The sequence below is a fragment of the Marmota monax genome, unplaced genomic scaffold (genome assembly GCF_021218885.2).
Source record: "Marmota monax isolate L192 unplaced genomic scaffold, Marmota_monax_Labrador192_F-V1.1 WCK01_AAM20220418_F8-fsc00030, whole genome shotgun sequence".
Classification (NCBI taxonomy): domain Eukaryota; kingdom Metazoa; phylum Chordata; class Mammalia; order Rodentia; family Sciuridae; genus Marmota; species Marmota monax.
In genome coordinates, this window is record NW_026691988.1 from 13,261,061 (window position 1) to 13,274,292 (window position 13,232).

At 33.8% G+C, this 13,232-nt stretch overlaps 1 long non-coding RNA gene across 2 annotated transcripts; it reads left to right on the forward strand.

The window, feature by feature from the left end:
- The first annotated feature begins 571 nt into the window (after window positions 1-571).
- On the forward strand, window positions 572-9,286 carry LOC124096536 (uncharacterized). 2 transcript variants are annotated; one of them, XR_006852884.1, is made up of 4 exons: window positions 572-876; window positions 2,989-3,043; window positions 4,763-4,845; window positions 8,592-9,286. It is a non-coding gene; the product is annotated as an uncharacterized LOC124096536 (long non-coding RNA). The 2 variants fall into 2 exon arrangements; XR_009227412.1 differs by lacking the exon at window positions 572-876 and having other exon boundaries at window positions 1,801-3,043.
- Window positions 9,287-13,232: the final 3,946 nt, after the last annotated feature.

Here is a 13,232-nt window from a genome sequence, read left to right on the forward strand (position 1 = left end):
AAATGAGTTTCCAACTGTTTCCTTTTCTTCTATTTTCTGGTAGAATTTTTATAGGATTAATATTTCCTTTTTAAGGTTTGATATAATTTGTCAGTGGAGTCAAAAAGTCCCAGAATTTTCTTTGTAGAAAGCATTTTAATTATGAATTAATTTTTTAATTAGCATTCAGATTTTTAAAGGGCTATTCAGATTTGTTTCTTCTTGAATCAGATTGTGACAGTTGTTTCTAAAGAACATGTTAAACATTAAATTTATCAGTGGAAGATTTATAAAAATTTTCCTCTTCATCCTTTTAGTAACCTGTAGAACCCTCTCATTCCTGTCTTGCCAACTTCCGTTTTTTTTTCTTTTTTACTGATTCACCAAGCTAAGTTTTATCAATTCCATCAAATTTTTCCAAAAAAACACTCCTGTTTCACTTATTTTCTCTGTTGTCTTACTTTTAAACATATTTTATTGATTTCTGCTCTTGTTTGTTCCTTTCATTCTATTTGGATAAGGTTTAATTTTTAGCTTTTTTTGTCTTAATTTCTTAAGTCAGAAACTTTTATCATTGGTTCTAGCTCTTTCTTCTGTTTCAATATAAACATAAAATGCTATAAATTTCCCTTTAAGTACTAAATTTAATTCCACAAATTGATAGATCACAAGTGCATTATTATTTTTCTCCATATATCTTCTTCTTCTTTTGATTTCCTTTTTATCCAATGGATTACTTACAACTGTGCTGTTTGATTTACAAATATTTGGGAGAATTTCCAGACATGTTTTTGCTTTTAATTCGAGTTTAATTTTGTTTTTATCAGAGAACACATTCTGTAGGACTATGGTTCTTTTAATTTTTCAGGCATTGCTGCATGGTCTCTGGTCTATATTGTAAGTACTCTATGGCTTGAGAGGTTGTGTTTTATGTTATGTTGTCTTATAGTGTTTTCTGTACTTGTCAACCAGTTGACTGCTCAGTTCAAGTCTTGGATGTTTGTCATGATTTTCTGTCTAGGTTATCAAGTCGTGAGATGAGCTTTGAACTCTTGATGGTGTTAAATTTTACTATTTTTTCTTTCGGTTCTGCCTGTTTGGGGAGCTCTGTAATAATAATTACAAATGTATTTATAATTTTTGCATCTTTTTGTTGTATTGATCTTTTTAAGTTTACGAAATGTCTTACGTTTTCTGTAGGAATATTCCTTGGCTAGAAGTTTGTCTTATATTGTTATATAACTCTAGCTTCCTCATGCTTATTCTGATTTTACCTTGCTTTCTGTTCTTTTTCTTTCAAATTATTTGTCTTTTTTTAAAACTTGTATCTTTTTGAGGGAGCTGAGTCTTTAATAAAAGTTTTGCTTTTACATCCAGTTTGATATTGTCTACCTTTTTTTGTGTGTGTTTAGTCAATTCACATCTAATAAAACTATGTATACGATGTTATTTATGTCTGCAATTTAGCTGAGTTTCAGAAATTTTGTTTCATTTCTGTTTTGTTCCTATACCCTTTCTTTTCTGTTTTCTTTTGTATTAAGCCAATATTTTGTAGTATTGCATCATAATCTAGTATTAGCATTTTTAACATATACATTTCAATTACTACCAGTTGCTTAGAGATTATATCATGTAATTTTGACTTATCTAAATGTTCTTAACTAATGGTTTTCAGTTGCATATAGAAAATTTTGAAAGTATAGTTGCTTATTACTCCATTCTTTGGATAGTTTTTATATATATACATTATAATCCCAATACTATCATAGTATAAATTTTGTTTTAAAGATGCATATATTTTCAAATAAGTGAATAGAAACTATATATAATAATTCATATAACATGCATTTATCCTTTTTGGTAATCTTTGGTCTCTTCTGTATATCTGAATTTCTATGTGGTGCAATTTTCTTTAGTCTGAAAGACTTTCTGTAACATTTAAACAGTGTAGTTCTACTAACATTAAATCTCTCACTTTCAAAAATTCTAAACCTATTTTAGCTTTAATTTAAAAGAATAATTTATCTGATCTATGGATTTCTTGAATAATAGCTGCTTTTCTTTCAGAACTTTAAATGGGGTCATTCCCATATCATCAAGCCTCTGTCGTTTCTGAGGAAAAGTCAGGCATCCCGCTAAGGAGACTGAAGCCAGAGAATTGCAAGTTCAAGGCCCACCTGGGCAACTTAGTGAGACCTTGTCTCAAAATAAACTATAAAAAGGCTGAGAATGTGGGGATATAGCTCAATGGTACAACGCCCCTAGGTTCAATCCCCTATACCCCCCCCAAAAAAAGGTCAAACATCAATCATAATATAATCCCTATCAATATAATATATCATTTTTCTATCAGTGCTTTATTATATTATTGGATTTTCTTTTGTGAATTTGGTGTGTCTGAGTATGATTTTCTCTATTTTCCTTCTATTTGGGTTTTATAGAGCTTAGATTTATAAGTTCATCGTTTTCAACAAATTTAGGAAATTTTACACTACTTTTTTTTTTCTGGCCATTTCTCTGTCTTCTCCTTTCTGATATCTTTTTGTGCTGTCCCACTTGAAATTTTGGCAAAAGTTTTTCATTTTCTCCCTCTCTCACATTCAGATGGAATACTTATTATTGGTCTATCTTTATACTAATTTTGTTGTACCATCTAAAATCGAACTTGATTTTACCATCTGTTTTTTGTTTTAATTAAGATTTTTTTTTTAGCTTTAGAATTTTTAGTTGTTTCATAGTTTCCATTTTGTTAGAATATTTTGCTCAATATTATACCTTTTTCTTGAATTACTTGAACAATTTTTAAGTTTTTTAAAAAATACATATTTACAATACTATTTGGAAGATTATATCTATTATATCTAACCCCTGACCACTTCAAGTTAGTTTCTATTGACAATTTTGATCCTGATTTTGTGTATTTTTTTTATAAAAACATTTTTTTGTTGTTGTTGAAAACTGGACACTACAGCTATTCTGGAACTTATTTTGTTCTTCTGAGAATTGCAGGTATTTTTTTCTAATACTCTGTGACTTGCCTGGGCTGTGAAGCTGCTTCTATGAGGTAGACAGAAGATATCTCTGCTCTGTCTTTTAGTGTTCTATTGTTGTTTCTGGGGGTTTATTTTAGCTGGCCATCCTAGAAGTCAGCATAGCTCAGGAGAAAAAAAAATCCATATGATAAAAGGAATGTGTGTTTGTATGCATGTGCACACATGTCTTGATTTTGCGTGATACAGTTTGATAGCTGATATGCACTGAAAGTTTCTCCACCACATTGCCAATCCAATGGATTGTTTCTGGCAGAGATGCCATATTTTCACATTTCCTCTTTCAGTTTGGTCTTTTCTTGCAAAACATGTTGCCAACAGAGTGTAGGTGCTTCAGAGACATCCAGTCTACAGCAATCTAGTCATTCCAAACAACAGGATATTGGTTTTGACTTTGGAAGTTTATATTTACTATGAAGAATACTGAGTTTTGCCAATTTTGCCAAACACCTTCTATAAAGTATGCTTAATTTCCAGCCACTACAAGATAAATTACAAAGAGAAGGTCTTAGGCAAAATTGACAAAACACATAATTCCAGTTTTACCAAAATTAAGTTAAATTTTCAGTCTCTTACATAGATATATATTTTCACAAAACATAAAATAATCCTGTTTTTTGTTACATATTTTTATTATTTTTATTTATTAGTGCATGATAGTAGTACATAATAGTGGGTTGACAATTCTGCTTTAATGTCCCCAAGGACAATGCCAGACTCCATGTAGCTTTCCTTCTCTGGAACTATGACAAGAGAATATATTCATCTTTATGAAAATGAACTTGACTTCAAAATCCATGTTTCTTTCATTTCCACTATACTTCAGTAGCTATAACATTGTAGGACCAATAGAGATTTTATCAAAATCGTTAGTTTCTGAATAGAATTAAAATGCAATATGAAAGTCATATTATGAAAGTATATTTTTAAAATTAAATATAAATTGATATTTGCATATATTAGAGCTCATAATTCACATTTATATTGAATTCAACTCATCAATTTAAGCAAAGTATTAATTTTTCTATATTATTTGGCATATGAATACTATGGGGAAAAAAAAAATATATATATATATATATATATATATAATTATGAGCATCACAGGACAGAGTAAAATGTGGCCAAATAGGAAAAAATGTGATATGAATTTATTAATAAGTTATCTATAATTTTAGGTATAAATTTATAGTTAAGTTTGATTAGAAGGAAAGACATTTATCTTTTGGGGAAGAATTTTTAATGCATAGAATTGTAAGAATCCTTCGTAGAAACACTGCAGTCAATTCTTTATTTTAATGACAGCTTCTAGTTACTGTTTTGAAGATAAAATAACATGAAAACTTAATTATAATACTTTTGTTAGATATCATAATTACTGTATTTTATTTTATATATCTATGTAAGGCTGCATAATTAATGGGTGTTTTATGTATATTTGCTCTTTCAATTGGATCTAAAAAGGAAACCTCATTACATTATTCAAAAGATGACTTGAATAATGGCTTTAAATTTGAGCATACACACAAAACTTGATCTTTCATTCAGAGATTACCATTGCACTTTCTATGAAATATCTGCTAGTACCTCTTACTAAGCTCTATATAACTTCAAGTTCAGCAAGTGCTGATTTTCCAATAATTAAAAACTTTAAATCCTCAGGTTATTTACTAATCTACATCTGAGTGTTAAAAACAAAGAAATAAAGCAAATAATTTTCTTATTTTTTACAGGAGACAGGAGTCATTTCAAGTATATTTGAAAAATAAATTTAACCATTATAGAAGATGACCTTGTACTGTGTTAATATTTAATGGTGAGTAAAATAATGAAACTCAAACGAGGCCTATCAGGGATAGAAGAATTGTCCTCTGGAGGTACACTGGATTCAGTTCTTATCCAAAGCAACAGCCTATTCCTTGATTTCAAGAGGAAAAGTTTTTTGAGTCTAGCTGATCTGGGAAAGCAAAACCTGTGATCTGAGTTCACTTGGGGAAACCATAAAAGATGGTCATGTGTTCATGGATGTGAATGTTATTAATTTGGGCAAAGATTTTCATGGAAATCAATGGCCATATATAAAAATAGAAATATATAGTCTAACAGTGCAATTCCATAAGTCATAAGTAGTGTTTGGCATTTAAAGTATAGCTATATTAAATTTAACATCATATATGGATGCTAATGAAATAAAAAAGACTTGCTGCATGAATGATTTTTTTGATTCAACCAATAATTTTACAATGATGATGAGAAACTGATCATAAAATTTATGAATACAGTACAAATTAATAAAGAAAAATCAGTATGAGTACTGTGCAATATACTGATAAAAGAAACCTTGGCAATGGTATATCAAAGTGCAATGGCACATCTAAACATATTTCATTGGTTGAATCTATTTGGATTCTAGACATAGTTGCCCATGCCCAAATGCACTAGCATTTTCCGTGTCAAAATATTTTTTTTTCCTGAAACTACATAACTATTAGCAGCTGTCTGTGTGAGAATAGAAGGAGGATTGTTTTTACTTCACTTGAAGATTAATGATATTTTAGAGCTTCAAAAGAAGTTTTTGAATCTGGCTTTCATAGCAGGCACCTCCTTCTTGTCTCCTTTAATTTTATTACCACTTTTAAAACATAATTATTCACTCTGTGGCATATTAAAAATAGTCTACAAAGCAAAGTTTTTATTAGAAATAAGATTTTGCTTGCTGTCAACTCTGCAGAATTCTACCTTTCTCTCTCCTTTACCAGGTAGGATTATAATCATTCCAATACAGTCAATGCTGGCTAATGGAAATGTGGGAAAAGAATGGGGTGGGGAGGTTGAATTGGTTCTATTTTCTTTCAGAGTGTTTGTTTTCTGACTCTCCAAAAAAGATACAGCTAAGTTTAAACTACAATGTAAAATAAATTATGAAATAGTGGAATTGTTATTCACATCTTCAATCCTCTGATCTATTATTAGAGTTAGACCCAGGTGGCACAAGAGTTGCAAACTCATGCTGGAAATAAGCATGGTCTTTACCAGTCTTGTCCTGTTTCTGATCACTCCACTTCCAAAACCTTAAGTTACTGGCCAGTTTTTAACCTTGTGTGTAATTCTAGTAGAACCTGCTCAGACATCTGAGATTGAAACTTTTGAAAATATATATAGTACAACTTTAAAAAGGAATACAAGGTACAACATGGATTAATCTTGAAGACACCATGCTGAGCAAAATAAGCCAGACACACCAGGTCATCCCACTAGCATGAGGTACCTAGAACAGACCAAGTACACAATCACAGAAAGTGAAATGGATGTTACCAGGGGTTGGGGGTGGGAAAGTAGGGAGTGCTCAATGAGTATAGAGTTTCCTTTTGGAATGATGAAAAAGGCTGAGAGCCAGAAAGTGGTGATAGTTGATAACTGCATTGCACACTGAAAAATGGTAAAAATAGTAAATTTACATTATATACATTTTATTCAAACAAAAAGTCAATAAAACTTTAACACATCATTTAAACTATAATTTGAGAAGGCATTTATTTTATTTGGAATGCTCCAATGAAAGAAATAAGAAATAAAATGATTATGTATGTCTCAGATGGCAAATAAATATACAACAGTATGTTAAAGAAGTCTTACCAATAGTCGGGTAACTTCTTATAAATCAAAATCAAGGCTGGTTTACATAGAATTCAGAAAAGGTAGCTTCTGGTGATGGTGATTTAAGGGATTCAGCTCAGATGCACTGAATGCCCAGTTTACCTGGCTTGTATGTCTGTACTGCAGACGTGGAAAGATCAAGCTATGCAAGTTAACCTACTCTCAGTGATCACACCACACCACCAGCCCAAGATCTGTGTCCCTACTCCATCGTGGGTCAGCCAAACCATGAAAATTTGAAATGGCAAGATCTTTTACACCACAATCGAAGGAATGCTGACTACTAACTATTTCCAGGATGGGACTATACACTGAACAGAATCACAAAATCCAACTTGACAGGAATTAACAAGAAATTGTGGCTATTGTATTTTGTTAATGAATTTTGCCTTCTTCACTGAAAGGATCTTTATAGAAAATCTGATCCTGCTTTGAAACTATTATTAATTAAAATAGCTCCTATCGTTTCTAAGCTCCAACTCTGCCAGCTGTGTTATAAACACTATCTGTAAAAATAGTAACAATGAAGCTGAACATCATTTATTCCATGTATAAAGGTGGAATCAGACTCAAAGAGGCTGATCTTTGCTCAAGGCCACCTCTTGACTGAGTGGCAGGGCCTGTGTTTGCATCTCTGCTGCTCTGCCCTGCATTCTGAAGGGTCCCACACTCATTGGTCATTCTGCTAATTCCAGGGCTGCAACTTCTTGATTTCTTACTTTCTGAGACCTCTATTCCCTGGTCAACTTTTTTAAGTGGTTATTCTTTGTGCACCAATTCAAACAAATTGGACACTTCATTGCATTTTCTCACCATTCTCTCTGGTGTAGCAGGCATGCTTTATTTTCAGTCATATTGCTTGGACTGGGATTGTGCTTTCCTCTGTTCCCAATTGTTCTGTCTCTGCCAGATAATTTTCACAATAAAATCAGCTTCTCCAAGACCAGCAGAGAGACCATCTGATTAAAATCACTATTAAAGAAAGGGAAAAGACAAAACTCTGCCAATAACATATCAAATATCCAATGAATAATCAATGACCTAGTTATAAGTGAAGCATGCATTAACTTTGAGGAAAACCATGTTTAAAAAAAGTTTATAACATGAATCTCTGACTAAAAATAACTTGCACAAATTTTCAAGGGGTCAAGACTGTCTTTTCAAACCATTAAAATTTTAAAGTAGCCACTATTTTGTAAAGAAAAATGTGGATTTTTAAACTCTTAACTCAACTTTTTCTTTCTGAAACCCAAAGTTGACAATATATGCAGATTCAGACGTCTAGTAAGCTATTCCTCTGAACACTGATAGAAGAATTTTGTAAACTGTACACATTTAATGGATCAAGTTTTTATGATATTTGCTGGTAGTTCTAGAAATATGAGAAACTAGCTGATTTTGTTTTTCATTTGTTTTACAAGTTCTGGCATAAAACTTGGTAGAAGACTTAGTTATTTAGTAGCATTGCAATAAGATTTAGTGGGATGTTATGGTTATACCAAAAAAAAAATAGCATTGGAAATTGGCCCCCATCACCATTGACATCTCATATATGTTTATATATATATATATATATATATATATATATATATATATATATATATATACTGAATCAAGGTTATTGCATATAGTTGTGCTAAATGAAGAATGTGAGAATCATCTGTCAGTCTTAGAAAATTGTAGTTTTTTAGAGTATAAATTCAATTAGTTTAAAATAATAAAGGTTTCACATACTTTGAAACTTAAACTGTAGCTGAGGTTTTGAGCCTCATTTTTGAGAAACTGGAACAAATGTATTAAGCTCCAACATTTCTAACAATTGACTAATACTCAGTAAACACACTCAATCTTATAACATATTCTTTAGTTCTTAGAGGATCTTTTTTTTTTTTTTTTTACCATTAGTGCACTATTTAACACTGGTTTTTCAAGATTATGTCTGTCTTTAAATATTCATCTTCAATGACACTTGGAGATATCTATAACTGAAGATCAGTGTATGAACCGGAATGCTAATGAGGAAACGAAGAATGACCTAGCAGAGGGAAGTCAAATTTCCAATCCAATGTCTCCTAAATGTTTGCTGAGAAGGAGACTGAAGGTCAAAAAGCAGAATTGCCCACATCATTCCAGAAAGATTCAGAGACCAGAGGTCAAAACTCCCCTGATGTCAGGGCTGAGGTATGCAACTGCTAAAGGATCTACAATGGAGAAACCAGGCCCAAAGCCCCACTCTCAACTCATACACACTAGAGAACCAGCTTCAGTACCTAGGAGAAAAATTGAGGATTGTTTCTGGAGAAACTGAATCAAAGAGGCTCTGGATTCCCTCCTCCAGACTTAGCAGAGGACAGGGCAACAAAATGATAAAAAGACTCCACTGAGGTGACACATCCTTCAGACCAGTCTCTCCATCTTCAGATCCTAAAAGACCAAATGTAGGATTACTAAAAACTTTAAGAGAAAAAAGCAATACAGATTCAATTAGTACTTTTGATAGTCATAGCAAAGCAAATGTGTACTTGGTAGAATGTATAAAAGGCATACTTGGTGGGATTCCTGTTTGTTATTTATTTATTAAGAACCCGAGAGAAACTAAACTGAGTGAAATTTCTTTTTAACAAATTTTGTGTGTGTGTGTGTGTGTGTGTGTGAAGATCCAGATCATCCTGGGATCATTTCACAGTGTACTACAAAGTTGTTCTTTATTGTGTGCTTCAGGGGCATGAAAGCGAAGAATCCTAAGTGTGACATAAGAAACCTGTGTTTCTTATGCAGAACTTGAATTTAGCTTTGCCAGTGTGTCTGTCCTTCCAGATCACTTGTGCTTCCATATGAATTCCAATGACTATCCATCTGTCCCTCTCTGAGTTAACTTTTTTGTTTGATGCTGGTGATCCATAAATATAGTCACTATATTATAGTCACTATTCTAAGATAGTGTGTTGGGACCTATTAGGGACCAAATTCTCCATATGCCCTCTGGATGTCATAATTCCTTTATTTTTCTCTGGAACATCACTTCTGCAATTAGTCTCCCCATTCTATCATCAGTTTCTTCTTTCTTAAATCATGTATGTCCTAGATGCATTTCTCTTCGAAGGGGAAAATAGCTCTACTACACTCCTCTTCAAGAACATTATGTTTCATTGTTCTGTTCTACTTCAGAACTAAATTCATTGTGAAAGTTGAATATGTTTGATTATATCAAATAAATTAACATATCTATCACTTTATGTACTTACCTTTAAAACCTATTTTTTTTTAGAGAATTTGAAATAAATAATACAACAATTCTAACTATGATCACCATGATGCGCAATGGATTTTTTTTTTTCCATACCAGGAATTGAACTAAGGAACATTCAACCCCTGAGCCACATCCTCAGCCCTATTTTGTATTTTATTTAGAGACAGGGTCTCAACAAGTTGCTTAGCACCTTGACATTGCTGAGGCTGGCTTTGAATTCATAATTCTCCTGCCTCAGCTTCCCAAGCTGCTGGGATTACAGGTGTGCACCACTGCGCTCAGCTTGTGCAATAGATCTTGAAAACTTATTCATCTCCCCATTCCCTATCTCTACCCTCACTTAGCTTCTGGTGACCACCATTCTAATCTCTTCTCTAACTCTGATGCTTTAAGATTCTAAATGCAAGTGATTTAATGCAATATTTGTCTTAAAACTAAAAAAGAAGGAAGTTGGATCAGTTGTGGTAACAGGACTGACCCTGGGGGACACCATACTAGGTGAAGGTAGCAAGGCTCTTTTCTCAGGCTGCTCCATTATGGTTTCTAACCTCACCATCCTACTAATGCTACTCCTTAGAAGTCTGAACTACTGGGGAGACTGGCCATATCCAAGAATTTTATTTTCATCTCTCATCAACATCAATACTTCTTCCTTCTTGAAAGGCGTTCCTCTTTTGGCTTCAGTGACAACACATTTTCCTATTGTGTTTGACTTTACTAGTCACTCCTTTTAAGTCTTTCTTTCCATTTCTTCCTCTTTAAGTATTAGCCTGTACAGAGCATGGTCTCAGCTCCCTTCTCTTCTCTGTATGTACCTCTGGATAGTAGTCTGACTCATTTTCAGAGCATTAAAGGCCACTGGTATATTGACGATTCCCAAGTCAGCTCTTGAACTCCAGATGTATGTGCCAGTTACCTAATGGTTATCTGTATTTAGACATCTCTGGGTAACTCATCTTTAGCATGTCCCTTTCTGCCAAACCACCTCGTCTTTCACCCCCCTTATCCATTCAGTTGTTCAAACATAAAACCTGGGCATTCTCTTTATTTCTTCTATTCCCCTAGATCTCCTGCATTCAATCATAATAAATCCCATCATCTCCATCTCCAAAACATATCCTGAATCGTCTACTTCTTTCTGCATCTTCACTATCAATACCCTACTTCAGGCTGTCATTACTTTCCACCAAGACTACTGCAAAAACCTCAGTCGTCATCATGTGTGTCAGGGTTCTCCAGAAAAAAGAACCAATAGAACCCACCGAGAGACACAGAAAGAGACAGATGGATCCATTATAAGGAATAGGTTCATGTGTATAGGGAGGTTGGCCAGTCCACACTCTGTATGCAGCAGAGTAAATACCTATAAATACCTTTATAAGAAGATATATAAAAAATGTTTGGCTAAATGTCTAGGTACCTTGTGGCTCTAAGTTGACACATAAAATGAATCATTACATCATGTTTTCATTATTATACCTTTCTAACCCATCTTCATTGCAGCTTTCAATTGTCAAGTGCATATTTAATACTCTTCCTGTCATTCCACAGAGCTTAAAGTATTCTGACTTAAAAGAATCTAAATAATCTGCCCCTGCCCTCCTTTCCTGTTCTCTCCAGTCACTTTTCCCTTCTTTCCCATGCAAACCCATTGTTTGCCACAGGTAAATCATGTAGAAATAGCAAAGAATCGTGTATGATTGTACCTGTGAACGAGAATCCAGCTACTCATACTGGGCCTACATGATGTCAGGCATCCAAGTGCTTAGATATCTGTCATATGGTTTGGATTGGATAGGAATTGTATCTCCTTGACTCCAAATTTCCAATCCAATGTCTCCTTGACTTCATATTTTCACAGGTGCCACAGTCGGTGTTATTGCAATAGCTTACCTTCTCTCCTTTTACTAGAATCAACAAATGGGACTTACTCAAACTAAAAAGTTTTTTCTCAGCAAAAGAAACAATAAGAGAGGTAAATAGGGAGCCTACATCCTGGGAACAAATCTTTATTCCTCACACTTCAGATAGAGCCCTAATATCCAGAGTATACAAAGAACTCCAAAAATTAGACAATAAGAAAACAAACAACCCAATCAACAAATGGGCCAAGGACCTGAACAGACACTTCTCAGAGGAGGACATACAATCAATCAACAAGTACATGAAAAAATGCTCACCATCTCTAGCAGTCAGAGAAATGCAAATCAAAACCACCCTAAGATACCATCTCACTCCAGTAAGATTGGCAGCCATTAGGAAGTCAAACAACAACAAGTGCTGGCGAGGATGTGGGGAAAAGGGTACACTTGTACATTGCTGGTGGGACTGCAAATTGGTGCAGCCAATTTGGAAAGCAGTATGGAGATTTCTTGGAAAGCTGGGAATGGAGCCACCATTTGACCCAGCTATTCCCCTTCTCGGTCTATTCCCTAAAGACCTAAAAAGAGCATGCTACAGGGACACTGCTACATCGATGTTCATAGCAGCACAATTCACAATAGCAAGACTGTGGAACCAACCTAGATGCCCTTCAGTAGATGAATGGATAAAAAAAAATGTGGCATTTATACACAATGGAGTATTACTCTGCATTAAAAAATGACAAAATCATAGAATTTGCAGGGAAATGGATGGCATTAGAGCAGATTATGCTAAGTGAAGCTAGCCAATCCCTAAAAAACAAATGCCAAATGTCTTCTTTGATATAAGGAGAGTAACTAAGAACAGAGTAGGGACGAAGAGCATGAGAAGAAGATTAACATTTAACAGGGATGAGAGGTGGGAGGGAAAGGGAGAGAGAAGGGAAATTGCATGGAAATGGAAGGAGACCCTCAGGGTTATACAAAAGTACATACAAGAGGAAGTGAGGGGAAAGGGAAAAATAATACAAGGGGGAGAAATGAATGACAGTAGAGGGGGTAGAGAGAGAAGAGGGGAGGGGAGGGGAGGGGAGGGGGGATAGTAGAGGATAGGAAAGGCAGCAGAATACAACAGACACTAGTATGGCAATATGTAAATCAATGGATGTGTAACTGATGTGATTCTGCAATCTGTATATGGGGTAAAAATGGGAGTTCATAACCCACTTGAATCAAAGTGTGAAATATGATATATCAAGAACTATGTAATGTTTTGAACAACCAACAATAAAAAAATAAAATAAAAGTCTTCTCAATTTTTGTGCATTCTGATTAATTTTCTCTAGTGTTACTTTAATTGTGTGACTTCCTTGTCAACGAACTAACAAAAACAAAATATAAATGGTTGAATATAAGTTTTTTTGGTTCTGTATG